This window comes from Lepidochelys kempii, chromosome 14, assembly GCF_965140265.1.
Source record: "Lepidochelys kempii isolate rLepKem1 chromosome 14, rLepKem1.hap2, whole genome shotgun sequence".
Taxonomy (NCBI): domain Eukaryota; kingdom Metazoa; phylum Chordata; order Testudines; family Cheloniidae; genus Lepidochelys; species Lepidochelys kempii.
In genome coordinates, this window is record NC_133269.1 from 39,084,714 (window position 1) to 39,101,333 (window position 16,620).

Genomic DNA, 16,620 nt, shown 5'->3' on the forward strand with positions numbered 1-16,620 from the left:
ACAGAGTGTTTTTTATTTGGAGTGTTTTGTAAATACTGGTTAAAGTTCATTGAAGAGTTTTCTTATTTCTTTCTATATTGGATGTGGTGGAAATGGCAGTTAAAGCAGGATTGCGTAATGGATGATTTTGGATTTGTAATAATAAAAATTATAATTAACATTTGTAATGCATTTTTATTTGAAATCGGACTGAAATATCATCTAGCTGTTGTGTACAAATCTGTTCTGAAAATTTCGTGTCTCTATTTTATCTGATCGCAGAAACATTGGTCAGACAGATGGACGGATGGACAAACTAAATAATTAAGCCTCTGTTTTAAAAAAAAATGCTTAAAAACATTAAAAAGAAAAAAGGGGCAAATGTTTCCCAGTTTACCAAAAACCTCAGCCTAGATCTGCGCTGGGGGTTTGGGGGTGGGGGCGCTGATTGCATGGTCTGCTTAGGGCACCAGTTGCTGGCAGCTAGTCTAGGGCCGCCCCTGCCTTTAGGTAGCATTATCCAGTGGGGCCATGTATATGCCCTGAGCCTCTGTGTGCTCCTGTGCAAGGGAATACAAGGGGGAGCGTTCCTGCCGTTCCCTCAGATCCCTCTGACCATCTGTGGAAGTAAGTCTCAAGCTAGTGGAGTCTGATCTGCTGAGCAATCTCCAGCATTCTAATTCCTCCTAAAAATATCTGAAAATTCAGAACTCCTCTAAATTACCCCCCTTCATCGGCATACACCCTGAAATCCTCATCTGCATGGAAAATCTGTGACCAAACCCCCTCTCTGGGGCTCCCTCTTTGTACGGGGGGAGGGGGAGGAGGTGTCTGTACATGTGATGGACTCTAAGATGGGCTTCAAGCTGTGCTATCATGGGTTGGTCTCATCCCACTGAAAGACAGACAGAGCAGATGTCTATTCTACCTGGGAGAATCTCACGTCTCAGACAGGTGCTCTGTCCGCCTCTCATTCTCCACCCAGACCAGAAAATCATGGGATGCCAGACTGAAGCTCTGTCTCCTGAAGCAGTCGCTGAAAGTAGCTTCAGACTCAGAACAAGTGGGCCCAAGTTCTCTGATAACACCGGAGCCATGGAGCAGGTGGGCGAAGCCTAAGATGACAATGGATAAATCAGCTCTGAGTTAGCCACCAACACCGGCAACAGCATTGCTCCCAGCGATGATTCTCTCTGTTTTTTGTGCTGAGAATGGCCTCCCAATCTGCAAAGCAGACTGATAGAGGGTGCCCAGAATTCTGGGGTCAAGGTTGGAGAAAAAGATCCATATCCCCACACACATAGACATGGGAAGGTCTTGAAAGAGAAATCTTTCAAATCTCACCTAGGTTGACCAGACAGCAAGAGTGAAAAATTGGGACAGTGGGTGTGGAGTAATAGGTGCCTATATAAGAAAAAGGCCCAAATATTGGGACTGTCCCTATAAAATAGGGACATCTGGTCACCCTAATCTCACCAGTGCACATTACCGAGCTGCAACCACATGGGCAGTGTGATTAAATATCTGTAACAGGGAGCTAGTTTCTCACTTTCAACCTCCAAACTGGCCAATGTATGATGATGCCAGCAACCAAAATGTGTGACAACTGTTCGCAATGTGGAACAACTGCAGTTTGTTACATGTCAGACCAGAGGCTACAGATTATAACAGTTTAACTATGGTCTAAATGAAATAAAGCATTGAAAAATCTCGGGGGAAAATTATGACTTGCAACCACAAAATCACCCTGTCTATTACTTGAGTTTCAGGAGTAATTGCTATTGTTTCTGTGGCTCAACCCCAGGGAGGGAGGACTGCTTGACACACATTCTGCAGCATATACAGAAAGAGGATGCTGACACCATGATCTTATGGTTTACTCTTTATGATTATGCTATCTGTTTAAATACAAAAATGATACATGCAAAGATATAAGTATCGTCTCTATATTGTCTGTATTCCAAACTTATGCTATGCTTCTGGGTGACACCCCAGACAAGTTGGTGTCAGCTCTGCCTAGCCTGCTTGATGGCCCATTAAGAACCATGAGCTATACAACTGACCCACTAAGAGAAGGCAGACACGCCTTGTGACTCAGCAAGGTATGCAGGGACCTGCCTGTGGACAGAACTCTGAGGTTTTTCCAGGCCAGGTGATGGACAGCTTGTCTTTCGGACAAAGAAAGACAGACCACATGGCAAGAGACTATAAAAAGCTGCAGCAGCTCCTCCATCTGGATCTGGGTTTGTCTGGACTGTGGCCGGGGGCAGGTGACATTTATCGATGCTGGTGCCGAGGCCCCGATCTTCACTTTCCCTCTCTAGTCTCACGACTCCTAGTCTCTATGACCTTGGAGGACTCCCATCTACCCAGCCCCTGGCCCCTCATCTCTATGGCCCCTGGAAGCTCCTCCCCCTCCCTCCCTGCAGATCCAGGAGGCAGAGGGGGAGGGGGAGGAACCCCTGGGGCTGCAGGAGGGGCAGAGGGGCCCTGAGGGGCAGAGGCGGGGGCTGGGCAGGGGGCAGAACTAACAGCCGGGCTGGGGGCAGGCAGAGGTGGGGACCCAGCATGAATCAATCAGGGTTTTGGGAGAAGCTGGAAGCTCTGCAGCAGCTGGGAGTATTTTGTGCAGATCTGTGGGATTAGATCTCGCTGGGGCAGCAAGAGGGGAAGGCAGAAAATCAGGGGAAAGAAGGGAGCAGCCAAGGGGGATGATCTGTGGGGGGGAGGAGAGTGGGAAAGACACAGGAAAATAAACAGGGATCACAAGTGAGGGCTAGAAAAATGCTGAGTAGAGAAGGAGAGTATGAAAGAAAAGGGAGAAGGAAAGGGAACCTGAGAGGGACAGAGGGATTTATGATGTGTTACTGAAAGTGAGACTGTAACTCATTAATTCCCTATATTAATTCCTGGGCATTGGTGCTATTTTAGTGCCATTAAGCAAACTGCTCTGAGTAGCTGTGGATCTCCTTACAATATGCTGTGGTCATTAAACTCTGTCTTAGCTCCTTTTCCTTTCCTGCTTTCCACCTACTTATTGTAAAATAAAAACACTACAAACAATTCTTGTTTCCTTCACCTTCATGTCCCAGCCGTAATTGTTGTGGGCAGCTCAAGAACGTGAGGTCCAACCTCAGGGCAGTTACAAAGCAGGGCACAAACCCCCCACTGGTTGTCTGTTCTGTATTTAGATTTCACTCACCAGGTATCAACCGTGAACCCCTCAAGCACTAAAACAGCCTTAAGACGGGTGGCGGGTGAAGCTTCCCCTGGGGGAGGCTAGTTCCCTGTCCCACCTCTTGCAACCCCATTCCACCCCCGTGCCCCCCCCAGGCCCTGTCCCCACTTCACCGCAGGCCCTGCCCAGCCACCACCATTCACTGCATCACTCTCCTGCCCATGTGAGGGCAGCGTTGATAAGGGATGCAGCAAGGGGGGAGGGCTCTTGAGGGGGAGGAGGGGTGAGGAAGGATGCGGAGCAGGTTGGGGGTCTTACGGGCAGGGGATGGGTGAGAGGAGGGACACGGCAACGTGGGGATCTCACGGGGCGATGGAGTAGAGGAGGGACATGAGTGAGGTATGGGGAGTCTCACGGGCAAGGAGATGGAGGAGAGGAGGGACACAGTGAGTGATGGGTAGAGGCATCTTGTGGGTAGGGGGGTGGATGAGAGGAGGGACAGGGTGCGCTGGGCAGTCTTGCGGGGAGGGTGGAGGAGAGGAGGGACACAGTGACCCGTGGGCTGGGAGATCTTGCAGGGGCTGGGGGATGAGGAGGGATGGGGCAAGTGGCAGTTGGCGGGGGGATTTTGTTGGGGGGGTGAAGAAAAGGAGGGTCATGGAGAGCAGTGGGGGAAGGATCTCACAGGGGATGGGGTGGAGGTGAGGAGGCACACGGTGAGCAGCAGGCAGGCGTTTCACGGGGGGGTGAGGAAGTATGTGGTGAGTGGCAGGCGGGGGGGGTGTGGTCTCGCGGGGGTGAGGAGGGATGTGGCAGGCAGGGCCCTCTGAATGAGACACCCATGTGGAAAGTTGGGGGTAGTTAATTCAGATAGGAAAGCAAGACGTGATATGGATAGTATCAGAAACCACCACTGGTAGCTAAACCTGATGGCTAAATTTGATGGGGCTGTTTTTCACACAACCCCTGGCAAAGAGCTATGAAAATTTTGCGGGCGGGGGAACCAAGGTTGGAGGGGCACCAGCAAATGATACCCCTGTTTGGAAGGGGAAAAAAGTAAACTTGTGAGAATGAAGGACAGCGAAGGCTTTGAAATAGGGTGGCCACCACTGAGGTACAAAAAATCAGGATGTCCTCAGGCCATAAGCCTGGCAGTATCTACTGATCACCTTACACATGTCCCAGGGCAGCTACCTCCAAAAAGCATATGCTTCAGTGTTCACAAAATGGGAGGATTAGTTACAGACATTAGGTTTATTATTTTTAATTAAAAGGTATAAAAAGTTCATAATATTGGAAGTCCAAAATGGTATTAATTGTCATAGGAACATAAAGCCATTTCAGATATATGGAACCTTTCAGAGCAGTAAGTCAATCAAAGGTTGCAATTTCAGCTTGCAAGGTACAGCCTGTATCCAGAAACATAATGTAACCGTGTCCTTAGCTGTATTCAGTGCAATTGTCATTGATACCAGTGTCATGTGTGTCTAGATAGCCAAATATATATCACCAGTGTTACCGACTCTTGCCATTTTACCAAGAGGGTGGCATTACCATTTGGTGTTTTTATTCTGAAAGCACAAGCTTCTGGAATCAAATGATTGCTTGAGAATCACAGTTTTCACTAAGTATACCAATAAAAAAATTTTAACTTGTGGTTTTGGAAAAAAAGTGAAAATGTGAATCTAATGCACCCCTAAAGGCTCAGAAACAAAAAATGAAAAGAACCCCAAACTTACTTGGTTTTAAATCATAATTCTTTGAGGCATGATGTACCATATGATTTCTTGGGGTTATCACTACTGTATATCTATGTTTAGTTAAAATTACAGTAGAAATTTGCCTCTGAGAGAGATTTCATACAAGAGTGTGTTATTAGGTTGACCCGAGTGGATGGCTGATGTTGAAGGCCCTGCGCACTGTTCTAGTTGAGAGCAGAATTTGATGATGAGTCTGGTATCTTTCATACAATCTAGTGTATTTACAAAGTATGTAGGAAGTTCTGTTTCCATTATCTAAGGAGGCACCAAACCATCCCACCCATCCAAAAAAAACCTCAGAAATCTTCCTTTGCTCACTGCTCCAAACTCTCTCAGTCAACTTGTGACTGGGTGCGCGTGTGGACGCACACACACACACATGCAACACAAAAATTCCAGAGTGGCCTCGGGTCTTCTCTTTGCTATTGTGTCTTGCTCTCATGTGTAACCGTTAACTTGGACAAAGGGAAGCTGCTACATTCATCCGTTTAAGGGGCTTTAAACCAACAATAGGCCAGTGCCCTTAGTGAACACGGGCGAAGTAAGTCAATCGTGAACCAGGTAGCACAAGGACATACCTCTACACAGTCTTACCCAAAGTGATGGTGAACTAAGAACAATGAGAGTAATAAAATAAATAATTAAAAGGGGTGAAACTGCATTTACCGGGGATTAGATAAAAGGGAGAGCAGCACAAGCCATCAAACACTGCTCAGGGGATTCTGTGCCCCTGCGTAGGCACAGAATTCATGTGCCATCCAGAATTTTCTTTTTCTCTGCAGAAAATACATTCTGCCAGAGACGTGCTGCAGTTACACCTTTCACCCACCAGGGGCCACTGGGGGGGCAAGGGGGTAATTGCCTAGGGGCCCAGGAGATTTCAAAGGGCCTGCGGACCCTGGCTGCCACCACTGCGGTGGTCCTGGTAGCGGTGGCCGGGAGCCCCAGGCCGTTTGAAATCACCCAGGCATGCTGCAGGGCTCCTATGCGCACAGGCTGGATGGGTGCAGTGGCAGATTAAGGGGAGGAGAAGCTCCAGACCCCAGCAGGAGATGCGCTGGGCAGGGTGGGGATAAAGGAGAAGCCCCGGACCTAAATTCCCTCTCAGCTATGCCCCTTCCCTGACCCCCACCAAGCCTAGCCTGGACCTGCTCTGGCTGGGGGACAGATGCCCCCAGCCGAGCCCCTGGAGATGCTGTGACCGTAGAGAGGCACCTCTCAAGTGGCCCCGAGCTGGAGCCGGTGAGAGAGGGCTGGGGGTAGTCCCAAGGGCAGCCAGCACCCCAAACCCTTCATCACCAGCCTGACCCCTAACCCCACATGCACAGCCAGAGCCCTCACCTGCCCCGCACTCGAACCCTATGCCCCAGCCCTGAGCCCCCCTGAGACCGCTTGGCCCCAGCCCTATCACACACCTCCATATTCGTGCACATAACAAAAGTCATTCCGCACATGGACATAAAAAATTACAGGGAACACTGCCACGGACCCCGGCAGAAGCCGCGCAGGGTGGGTGGGAGAAGCCCTGGACCCTGGGAGAAGATGTGGGGCTGAAGCCCCCAGTTCAGGACCCCCAGATGCCCTAGCGGCAGAAGCTGCAGGGCTAAAGCCCTGACCCCCCTCTATGCGGAGCTGGCCTGAGTCCCTCTCTCTCCCGTGCCCCCTGCAGGGAGCTGGCTCTCACTCTCAGGCTGTGGAGTAATTCAGCCCAAATCTGCTCACCTTGGTATCGCCATTTCTCCCATCACCACACAGCCATGAATGGATTCAGCCTAGGAGGCAGGGTCAGCATTAGCCCCATGTGGCAGGTGGGATCGAGGACACCCAGAGGTGACGTGAATTGCAGCCTTGGGAAACAACGGAGAGGGGCTGCCGCCGAATTGCCGCCGGGGCTGCTGCCGGAGTGCCGCCCCTTCAGCAGGGCCACCCCAGCCACCAGCTTGCTTTGCTGCGCCTGGTTCACGGCAGGGAGGTTGTTGGTGGGGGGGGCCGGGCGTTGTGGTTTGAGGGGGGGATAGCAGTACCTGCAGCAGGGCAGCATCGATTTAACCTGCCCTTGCCCTGCTGGCCTGGCAGTTGCAGTGCACCGGGGCGGGGGGGCTGTTGTGGGGCAGCTGGGGTCGGGGGGACACACAGGCTGTGTGGGGGAGGGGCAGGCGGAGGCTGCAGCAGGGTTTGCGTGAGTTGGGGGGGTTGGCACAGCTGGGCTGGGGGTGGCTCGACTGGGCTGGTGGGGGGAGGGGAGTGGCACCCACTGCCCTGTGCTAATTATTGGTCAGTCTTTGGTTATCTGGGGTGCACCAGCCTGGGAGGGGGTGTCTGTTGGGGATCTGCTCTGGGTGTGTACTGGCTGCACCTCGGGTCGGCTCCCCTGCTTTTTTTTTCTGTTTCTTTTTTTAAAAAAATATTAAAAGTTCTGCTCGGTGTGTTGGCCTGTCTTTCTCTTAGTGTTGGTTGGTGGGTCCTGGTGGGCACGCTGGACTGGTGGTATCGTGTGGGGGGGAGGGGGTAAGAGGGGCAAAGGGGACACTGGCTGTGTGGGTTTCTGGCGGGGCACAGAGAGGTGTTGCTTCAGGGGGTCCCCAGAGTGTATGGGGGGAGGGATTTGAATGCAGAACGAGTAGGGGGTGCTGGTATATACAGTGTGTGGGGGTGTATGGTGGAGGCCTTAGCATGGACAATGTGTGTGTGTGGGGGGGGGGGTTGCATGGGGCCCAGAGTGGGGTGGAGGCGTGGGGGTCTGGCTCTGGCATTGTGGGGGCCCTGGCTGGGGCAGTTGGGGGGCCAGGCTTTTGTTTTTTGTTTTTATTTGGATTTTTTTCACCATCAGTGCTGGTACAGCACCCCCACCCCCAGCCTGCCCCTCCCTTCCTGATCTCACGAAAGTGAAAGTAACCTTGTCCCACTGCCCAGAGAGAGGGAGCCATGGCTGCAGAGAGCCCCGTGGAAAGTCTCCAGGAGGAAGCGACATGTCCCGTCTGTCTGGAGTATTTCACAGACCCTGTCACTCTGGAGTGTGGGCACAATCTCTGCCGAGCCTGCATCGCCCAGTGCTGGGAGGGACCCGACACAGCCGCCTCCTGCCCTCAGTGCAGAGAAACTGTGCAACAGAGAAACCTCAGGCCCAACAGGCAGCTGGCAAATGTAGAAATAGCCAAAGGGGCTGACTTTTCAGGCAGCGAAAGGGGGCAGGGTGTGTGGGGAACACCAGGAGGCTCTGAAACTGTTCTGTGAAGAGGATCAAACCCCCATCTGTGTGGTGTGCGACAGATCCCAAGTGCACAGAGCTCACATGGTGGTTCCTACAGAGGAAGCTGCCCAGGAGTACAAGGTAGGGAGTTGCTGTCAAATGTAATGGTAATAACTTTGGTTACAAGGTTCATTTCACCGGAAGTTGCCTGTTGCAAGTGTATCTGCATCATTCAGCTCTCCAAAGCCTTCACTGAATGGGAGATACTACTGAAAAATAGATGATCTGGGAGAGTGGCAAGAAGGGCAAAAAATACTCTTTCAAGATACCTGACATGGGAGACTTTTATCTAAGAAGTGGAATCCTTATTAAAACCAGCTTCCCCTGGTGAAATAAGGGAACTTTTTTATTATAGGTGCCGACCGCGTGGGTCCTGCTGTCAGGCCCTGCTGATCAGTGCCTCTCCGTGCCTCCCGCCTGTCAAGCTCAGCTGTGGGGGCTATTGAGGGGAGAGGAGGAGGAGTAAGCATTGGCACCCTCCGGGGATGGGGCAGAATGGGGTGAGTAGAATTGGGGTGGGGCCTTGGGAAAAGGGGTGGAGTCGGGGTGGGGCCTGGGCAGAGCCAGGTGTCAAGTCCCCTCCCCCCAGCACATTGGAAAATTGCTTTTTACAGAACAGAAGCGGTTAAATGATCAGTGAGGCTTGACTCACAAGAGCTGCAGGCTGGTCTATGTGAGAATGCTGCCTTCAGGCTGGAGATGGGGAAGTTACAAGCTGTTGATCTTGTTCCTGATTTGTATCATAGAACTTATTATTAGTTTTATTTGGATCACAGCAGTCCCCACAGCCCCCAAATGAGATCTGGGCCCTGCATAAAACACAATGAGGGACAATGCCCACCTTGAACAGGTTGCAGACGAAGTAGACAAGAGGTGGGGAAGGGAAACTGAGGCACAGAGAGGGCAGTGACTTGTCCATGGTCATGCAGTAGGTCAGTGGCAGAATTGGGAATACAACCAAGATATCCGAAGGTCCAGTCCAGTGCCCAAACTGCTCGACCAGCCTGCCACCCCACAACAGCACTGAGCAGTGATGAAGCGCGGCCATTAGGAAGGAAAGACTCTTTGACAAACATCCCAGGCCCAGCAGGGAGATGAGGTTTCTCATTGGGATGAAGGGGTTAAACTCAGATGCCGGCACAGGAGGTGACTGTGCTAAATAATGCACGGACCTTCCCCCCCCCCCAGCACCTTGAATCCACACACAAAAGGGCTCCAGACAGCTCAGGGGTCCATGTCATTTACCACTGGGATTACACTGGATTGCAGCAAAACTAACCCCTGGGCTGTGCTGACCTGGGTCAGTCTGACCTGTTCTGTGGTGTACATGGGCAAGGACCAACCACAGCGGTTCCATGAGTCCCACAGTGCAGCATCTTCAAATCTCTCAGGATCCACTGCTTCGGTGATCTTTCTAGGGACTGGGACTGTAGAACCTACCCGGAAGGCATTGCTGCTGAGAGTGTTCAGGACAGCACTAGGGCAAAGCCCAACCATTCTAACAACAAATTAGCCTGTCTAATGGGGCTTGGCCCTAATGCTTCTTAGACCACGTCTGTCCAACCAGTGCAATCCCCAGGGCTTCAGGGCAGGAATTCAATGGGGACTTGGCTCCTGAGAAAATCCCAGCCCATATTTTGAGACTGATGTTTTCAATCTGGAATACCAGGATTTCAGGGCACATTGCCCCTCAATCAATTGCTTATAACATTTTCAACGAGCGGGTGAATTAAATTATATATTTTAGTTTTCTTTTTTTAATACCCCATGGAGCCCCTCAGTCCCCACTCCCACAGCAGCAGGATTTGTAACATGGCCTCCCCGGTCCCCCACCATTATTTCTGAGGCCAATCACTGTTGGGGGACTTGACACACTGTTCCATCAGGTACACAAATGCTTACGAGCCAGATTAGAGGTCAGAGTTCAAGGTTCTGTGCCTGGCTCTGTTGTGCAGTGGTGCTAACCAGATCATATCTATTTTATGCATTCAACCCAAAGGCAGTAGGAATGAGCGGCTAGCACCTGGGTTTTCCATATTGGAGAGCTGGGTTCTTTTCCCAGTTCCACCTGAAGTGACCTTGTGCAGCCTCTCAAATACTTTGTAATTGGGGGGAGAAAGTGTCTGATACTTCTCTGCTATCTCGGGCAGGGGATCTCGTGTTGTATTTGTGACACGAGTTGTGATGTGCATGGAAATATAAAGAACAAAAAAGAGAGGTGACATTTGAAGTCAAGGCTTCTAATGCTGACTTTGCTGCATGTTTGCTGGCAGAAGAGTCACACGTGTGTCTGTGAATACCTGTCTCCTTTTGAAGCACGACAGCAAAAGCAATGGAAAGCAGGGAAAATAGTGAATTTTCCACTAATCCAGTAATTTGGGAGCTCTGCTGGCCACATGATGCTGATCTTCCTTCTTGCCAGTTGGGAACTTGTAATTCAAAGGCAATTACAGTGTGGAAAATACATTGCTCATGTGACTCTGACAGACCAGCTCAGAGCAGAGCAATAGTTCCCTTGTGTCCAAATATCAAAGAAGGGTTAAGTGTATCGATGTGTATTCACGCCAATTCACTGGTGCAGACAGAGATCAAACCAGAGATGTTAAGGGTATTGTTTTTACTTGTCTAAATCTTGTTGTTTATTATTACATTACCTTTCCATTCTGTAGGCCTTGGTAATTAGATTAACACACACTTCAATTTAGGGTTGTGTTAAGATGAGAAGATGTCTGATGTGGAAACTTCATGAAAACTAATAAAGGCTGTTTGTTGTTATCTTACATGTAGATTGCATATACCCCTGTAATTACATTTCCATTGTATATTTCTTTGCAACTAAATAACCCATTAAATGTAGATGAAACCTTGTGGGATACAAATAAAGAAGCGGCCACCTTCCCTGCCAGGGGTGAACCCTGCAGAGCTGTGACCCAGACTTTGAAAACCGCTGATTTAAATCATGTCTCTTCAGATCCCCACCACACCACTTCAGCTCTGGGAATAATTGTTGGGCTGTGTGTGGGCCAGCTGCTGGAGGGAACATGACACAGGCTGTGCTAATGGCTTACACCAGTGTTTGCCAGTCATCAGCAGAACATTTGCGATCAGGGCTCTGGTCTCCTGTTGCTGGCTCTGGTGTGGTGTAACTGTTAGCAACAGGTGAGCCAATGAACAGATACTTGACACTTTCAGCCAAGGCCGTGGGGCTGAGTAGCTAAGACCTGGGATTCCATTTGGAGACCCTGATTCTGTTCCCCGCTTTGACTTCAGTGACCTTGTGCAATCTCTGTTCACTTATTAGCAAAATGAACTCATGGCCTCTAGCTTGTTTCACTTTCCCCCAGCCCTTGTTTTGTGTGTGTGTGTCCTTGTTGTTGGAGAGCATCCCCGCTCTCCCATCCCGCTGTTCCACTAAACAGTCTGGGAACTGTCCCATTGGCACAGTCAGCTGCAAGTGACATGGGATGAGGGATTCATCTTTCCAGCCTCCACCTCAGCCCCTGGAGGCCAAAAATAACTGCATGTCGCATGTGTCTGACTGATGACTGCAATTCTCAGGCAATACGTTCACCATAAACAAAAACCCAGCAGCAGTGAGATTCTCACCCTGAGCCCATGCACCAGAGCTGACAGCATCTGGATGCCATGAAGCAGCAAGGCTGGTTAGAAGCAAGTTTACAGCCATGTAACCAGTTTGCCTTACACAGGGGTAACAATGTATCTCATCACAATGTGAGTCAGGATCTGTAATAATATTGTATCTGGTTGCTCAGGAAGTAACCAGCTGCTTCCCCAGGATGCCTCTGCCCAGCTAGCCTTTCCCATCGCAGCTGCAGCTCCCGTTCTGGCTCCAGAAGGCCACTCCCCAGATTCCCTCTTGATCCTGATCTCAGATCCACTCTGCCACAGACGAGTTCTGGCTGCAGGGCCCAGCCACATGAAACAGCAGCAGTATGAAGGCGAGTGACTGATGGCTACAGATCTCCAGCCATGCATTCCCCAGCAAAACAAGGAGCAATGACAGCCTTCCCCTTAAGGAAAATAATTTCAGCTCACACCATCCAGCTGCAAGAACATACAAATTCCACAGTGTAGTGCATTAAATAGTGCAACATTGTATCCAACTTTACAGCAGCCCCGGTTAACAAGCCACATCTCTGGCAAGCTCTCCTTTCTCACCTCAGCTGGATTTCCATTTCTGGCTGGTGCATGTCCTCTCCACACTGGGCAATAAACTTACACTGGGGTGCAAGGCTGGGGAGCTGGGGGATATTGGCTGGTGCCTTTCTCTGTGTGATGTGTGAGTGGCTCTGGGAGCATTCAGGCAATCCAGCTGGGTGTGGGGTTCCACCTATTTTTGTGCTGAGTGATGACAGCTCCCAATGGGGTTTACTGCTTCAAAGCATTGTGAGAGACAGCCCAGGCTGGAGACGTAAGGGGCCACAGTGGTACCCCGGATCCAGTTTGCACGCGGGGGATCCTGTCACAAGGGGAGCACTACGTCAGCTGACCAGTCAGGACTTAGAACTAACAACTTACGCAGTTTGGTCCCTGTTTGATTTGTACCTGAGAACAGAGAGAGGTTGGGCTTTAACCTTCGACCTTACAGCAATAAAGACACTCCCTTCACCATAAACTCCAGTGTAGCGTACAAGGGCTGTTTATTACTGAAGTAATTAAAAGGGGAATTTTCATTTGGCGCAGGAGATGAAAAATATAATGGTTGTTATGACTGTATTAAACAGGGCCGGATTAGCTTTTTGTGAGCCCGGCGCCAAACATATTTGTGGGGCCCCCTGGGGAATGAAGGGGCCAGGGGTAAGAGCACAGTGGGCAGGGTGCATTTGATTTAAATCATGATTTAAATCACTAGTCAGGAAGTCTCGATTTAATCATGGTTTTCTATATAAATGTGCATTCTTGTTTGTTGTTACAACCTTAATACATATTCTTCACAACTCAGAGATCGATGTAGGTTTCATTTTTAGAAGGTACACACTATACATTTTTAAACAGTGATTTATTTTGAAAACTTTTCGGATTAGTTTTACAGCTATATTAGAAAATGAATGATTGGTTATTTCATTTACCAAAGGTAATTGAAGCAGATATTTATTGCCATTGGGAGGTGAATGATCTCCAATTCAATAGGTTAATCATTAATAATTGGAGGATTTTCTTGCCAGGCTGTATTAGGAGGAGAACATCACCAGACAGACATTTAAATTGTTTTATTTAACGAAAACAACGTTAAGTATTCTGGATTTTTTTCTTCAACAGCAAACATATAATATTTTAACAAAAAAGCATATGTCCCTCACTTCTCACATTTATCTCCAGACTTCTTCTCCTTGTCCAGATCTATTCTGCCCCCAACAGTCTTCTATTCATTGAACTTTTTGAAACTTTGCACTTTTAGAGAGAGGTACAAAGGGATTGACTCCATGTACACAAATTTGCAGAGGGACAATAGAGGTGAGGTCAGTTATTTTTCACCTTTACATATTATTTATTTATTTTAAAACATTTTTGCTGTTAACAAGCATGTTACCTCTGGAGACACAAATCCACAGTTTGAGAACTGAAAAATTAAGCATCTCTGATGGGATCTTCTAGACTGAGCACTGAGTCCCATTGGGTAGATAGAAAAATTAACCTAAATAATCTATACAGAAGCCTGTGGAACCCCATAAGATTGGGTCCCTAATCCATCAACTATTAGAACTCATTTACAAAACTTTTCTCAAACATTCCATGAATATATTGTCTCATACGATAGAAATATAATTTATCATCCCTATTCCATGATGAGCGATCTTTGAGCTATAACCTATCTTAATTAAAACTATCTTTAGATAGGTTTTTTTCTCAAAAAGCATTTTATCCAAAAAATCCAATTTTTTAATTTTTTTTAAATCATTGATTGTTATCCACCCTGACAGCGAGGGGGTGGGGGAGGATTGGTCCCCAGCTGGAGCGAGGCAGGGGCCAGGGGCAAGACGAGCACAGTGGGGCACGGAGGGAGGATTAGTCCCTGCTGACTGGAGCAAGGCAGGGGCTGGGGGCAAAAGCACAGCGGGGCGGGAGCTAGGGTTGGTCCCTGGAGCGAGGGAGGTGCCAGGAGTAAACTGCAGGCGCAGCAGGGCTGGGGAGGGGTAAACAGGATCCCTCCCCCTGCCCACTTTCTCCCTGGTCCTAGCGCTCCTCTCCGGGCCCCCACAGGCTGCTTGCCAGTGACGGGCGGGGGGGGGGGGGGTGGGGGGGTGGAGAGGCTACAGATTATAACAGTTTAACTATGGTCTAAATGAAATAAAGCATTGAAAAATCTCGGGGGAAAATTATGACTTGCAACCACAAAATCACCCTGTCTATTACTTGAGTTTCAGGAGTAATTGCTATTGTTTCTGTGGCTCAACCCCGGGGAGGGAGGGGTGCTTGACACACATTCTGCAGCATATACAGCTGTTTACTAGACAGCAGACTGGAGATCAGGATTCCTGGGTTCTCTCCTGGGCTCTGTTGTGGTGTTGTGGTTAGTGATAGGTAACCAAATACCATATAGACCATTCAGAAATCCTGATAGGCAGGTCTGTTGGGTGGCTATGCTGCTATGGGTTAGAACATAAGAACAGACGTACTGGGTCAGACCAAAGGTCCATCTAGCCCAGTGTCCTGTCTTCCAACAGTGGCCAATGCCAGGTGCCCCAGAGGGAACGAACAGAGCAGGCAATCATCAAGCGATCCATCCCCTGTCGCCCATTCCCAGCTTCTGGCAAACAGTGTTCAAAACAGTATTCTCTTCCTCCTGCAGTGACCTTGTGCAGCCACTTGTCACAGGTCTGGTTGAGTGTCCCCACCGACCAGAGTGCTAGGAGGGGAATCCAGCCCCTGGATCATGGGGTGTTTTAAAGCTTCCCTGGGTTTCAGCAGGACGCAGTATTTTGGCCTCCTTGGTATGTTTCCTGGGCAGTATGTCTCACTCTCTTACCCATTCATGGAAATGAAGCTCCTCAGCCCACCTGCCTTAGGCTACCGTCCACCACTGACCCCCAGGCTACCCCAGTAGCTGAAACACACCTTCTCCCAGCATCCCATCTGAGGGGTGAGCCTGCTGGGTTACAGGCTAACTCTTTCAGGGGCATGTGATAAGTGTAGCACATAACAGACTAACTTTGCACAGGACTCAAACACAGCATTGCCTTTTCACAGCAGAAGCATCACACAGACCTACACAAAACCAAACCCTACCCACATGTTTCCTCCCTACTCCAGAGCACTCTTTGGGCTGGGGTCAGAGTTCACCCAGCATCCTTCTGTTGCCATGCATCCCTTGTGTGCTGAAACCTGGAGGCTTCTCCCCCAGCTCTTCTACTCTGACCTTGGCCAGTCCTTACCACTTCTTCTCTCCTGCCCAATGCTTCCTGTTCTGTGTGGCTCTCTGGGAGTATTCTCCTGACCTACCCTGCTTCTGTGGTTTTTAAAAGCTAGCATCACACCTTGGATTTCTGCTCCGTAACATTCCATTCCTCCGACACCAGCCGCCTGTAGAGGACAGGTGGAAAACAGGTTTCCCTTAGGGTACAATTGCTAGGTAGCATAACAGTTGTGTGGTCAAAGCACGGACATTTAGGTTAAGCGCTTCCTATTGTCCTCTGTCTGGTGTGTATCAGATGAAGGTGCTGCCAGAAACAGTGGAATTCACAGACACGTTCAAAAATACATTAACAACCACTCACAACAGCAACCAGCATTCATAAGGTGTAAAGGCAGATTTCCCAAAATATCACACTTCCCCGCTACCTTAATGGTGAAGCACGGAGAGAACATGTCTAATGCTTAACTGCTTTTGAGGGGATATGAGGTTTTATCACTAACAAAGATTAGGATGTTCAGGACAATACAAGCACAAACCTGTAGAAATGAGATTCAAACCCTCACACTCGTGGCTTCTAGTGCAGTGGACTGCAGGGCACTTGATAGGGGTGTCTCCTTTCACAGGTGTCTGTGTCATGGCATCTGCCTTTGACATGCAACAGAAGGCGCCTGAATGAGGAACATTCCACAAACCCCAAGAATTTGGAAGCTCTGCAGGGCACATGGCGCTGAGCTTCCATCTTCTTTCGGGCTGATACATCACGTTCAAAGGCAGCTAGAATGGAATGAACTATAGATTTCTTCCCCACAGCAGCAATTCCAGCAGTGGCCTCAGGCATGTTAATGGCAGGGGAACTGCTGCAGGAGACCATCTCTCTCAGATAAGGGACAAACTGGGACAAAGTTGAAGCTCTTTCACTCCCAGTGGTATAAGGGGTGTGATTTGTATCTGTCTGCTCCTGGTTTAAATCACTAGGGCCTGGCATCTGGCTGCCAAGGAGCAGCAGGGCTCAGAGAAACATATTTACAGCAATGGAGCCAGTTCTCACTTCCCAGCTGCACCAATGTGTCCAATCACA

General features: G+C 49.4%; 1 pseudogene; it reads left to right on the top strand.

Moving 5' to 3' along the window:
- The first annotated feature begins 7,830 nt into the window (after positions 1-7,830).
- The window catches only part of LOC140897512 (zinc finger protein RFP-like), a 76,555-nt pseudogene continuing 67,765 nt past the window's right edge, over positions 7,831-16,620 (top strand).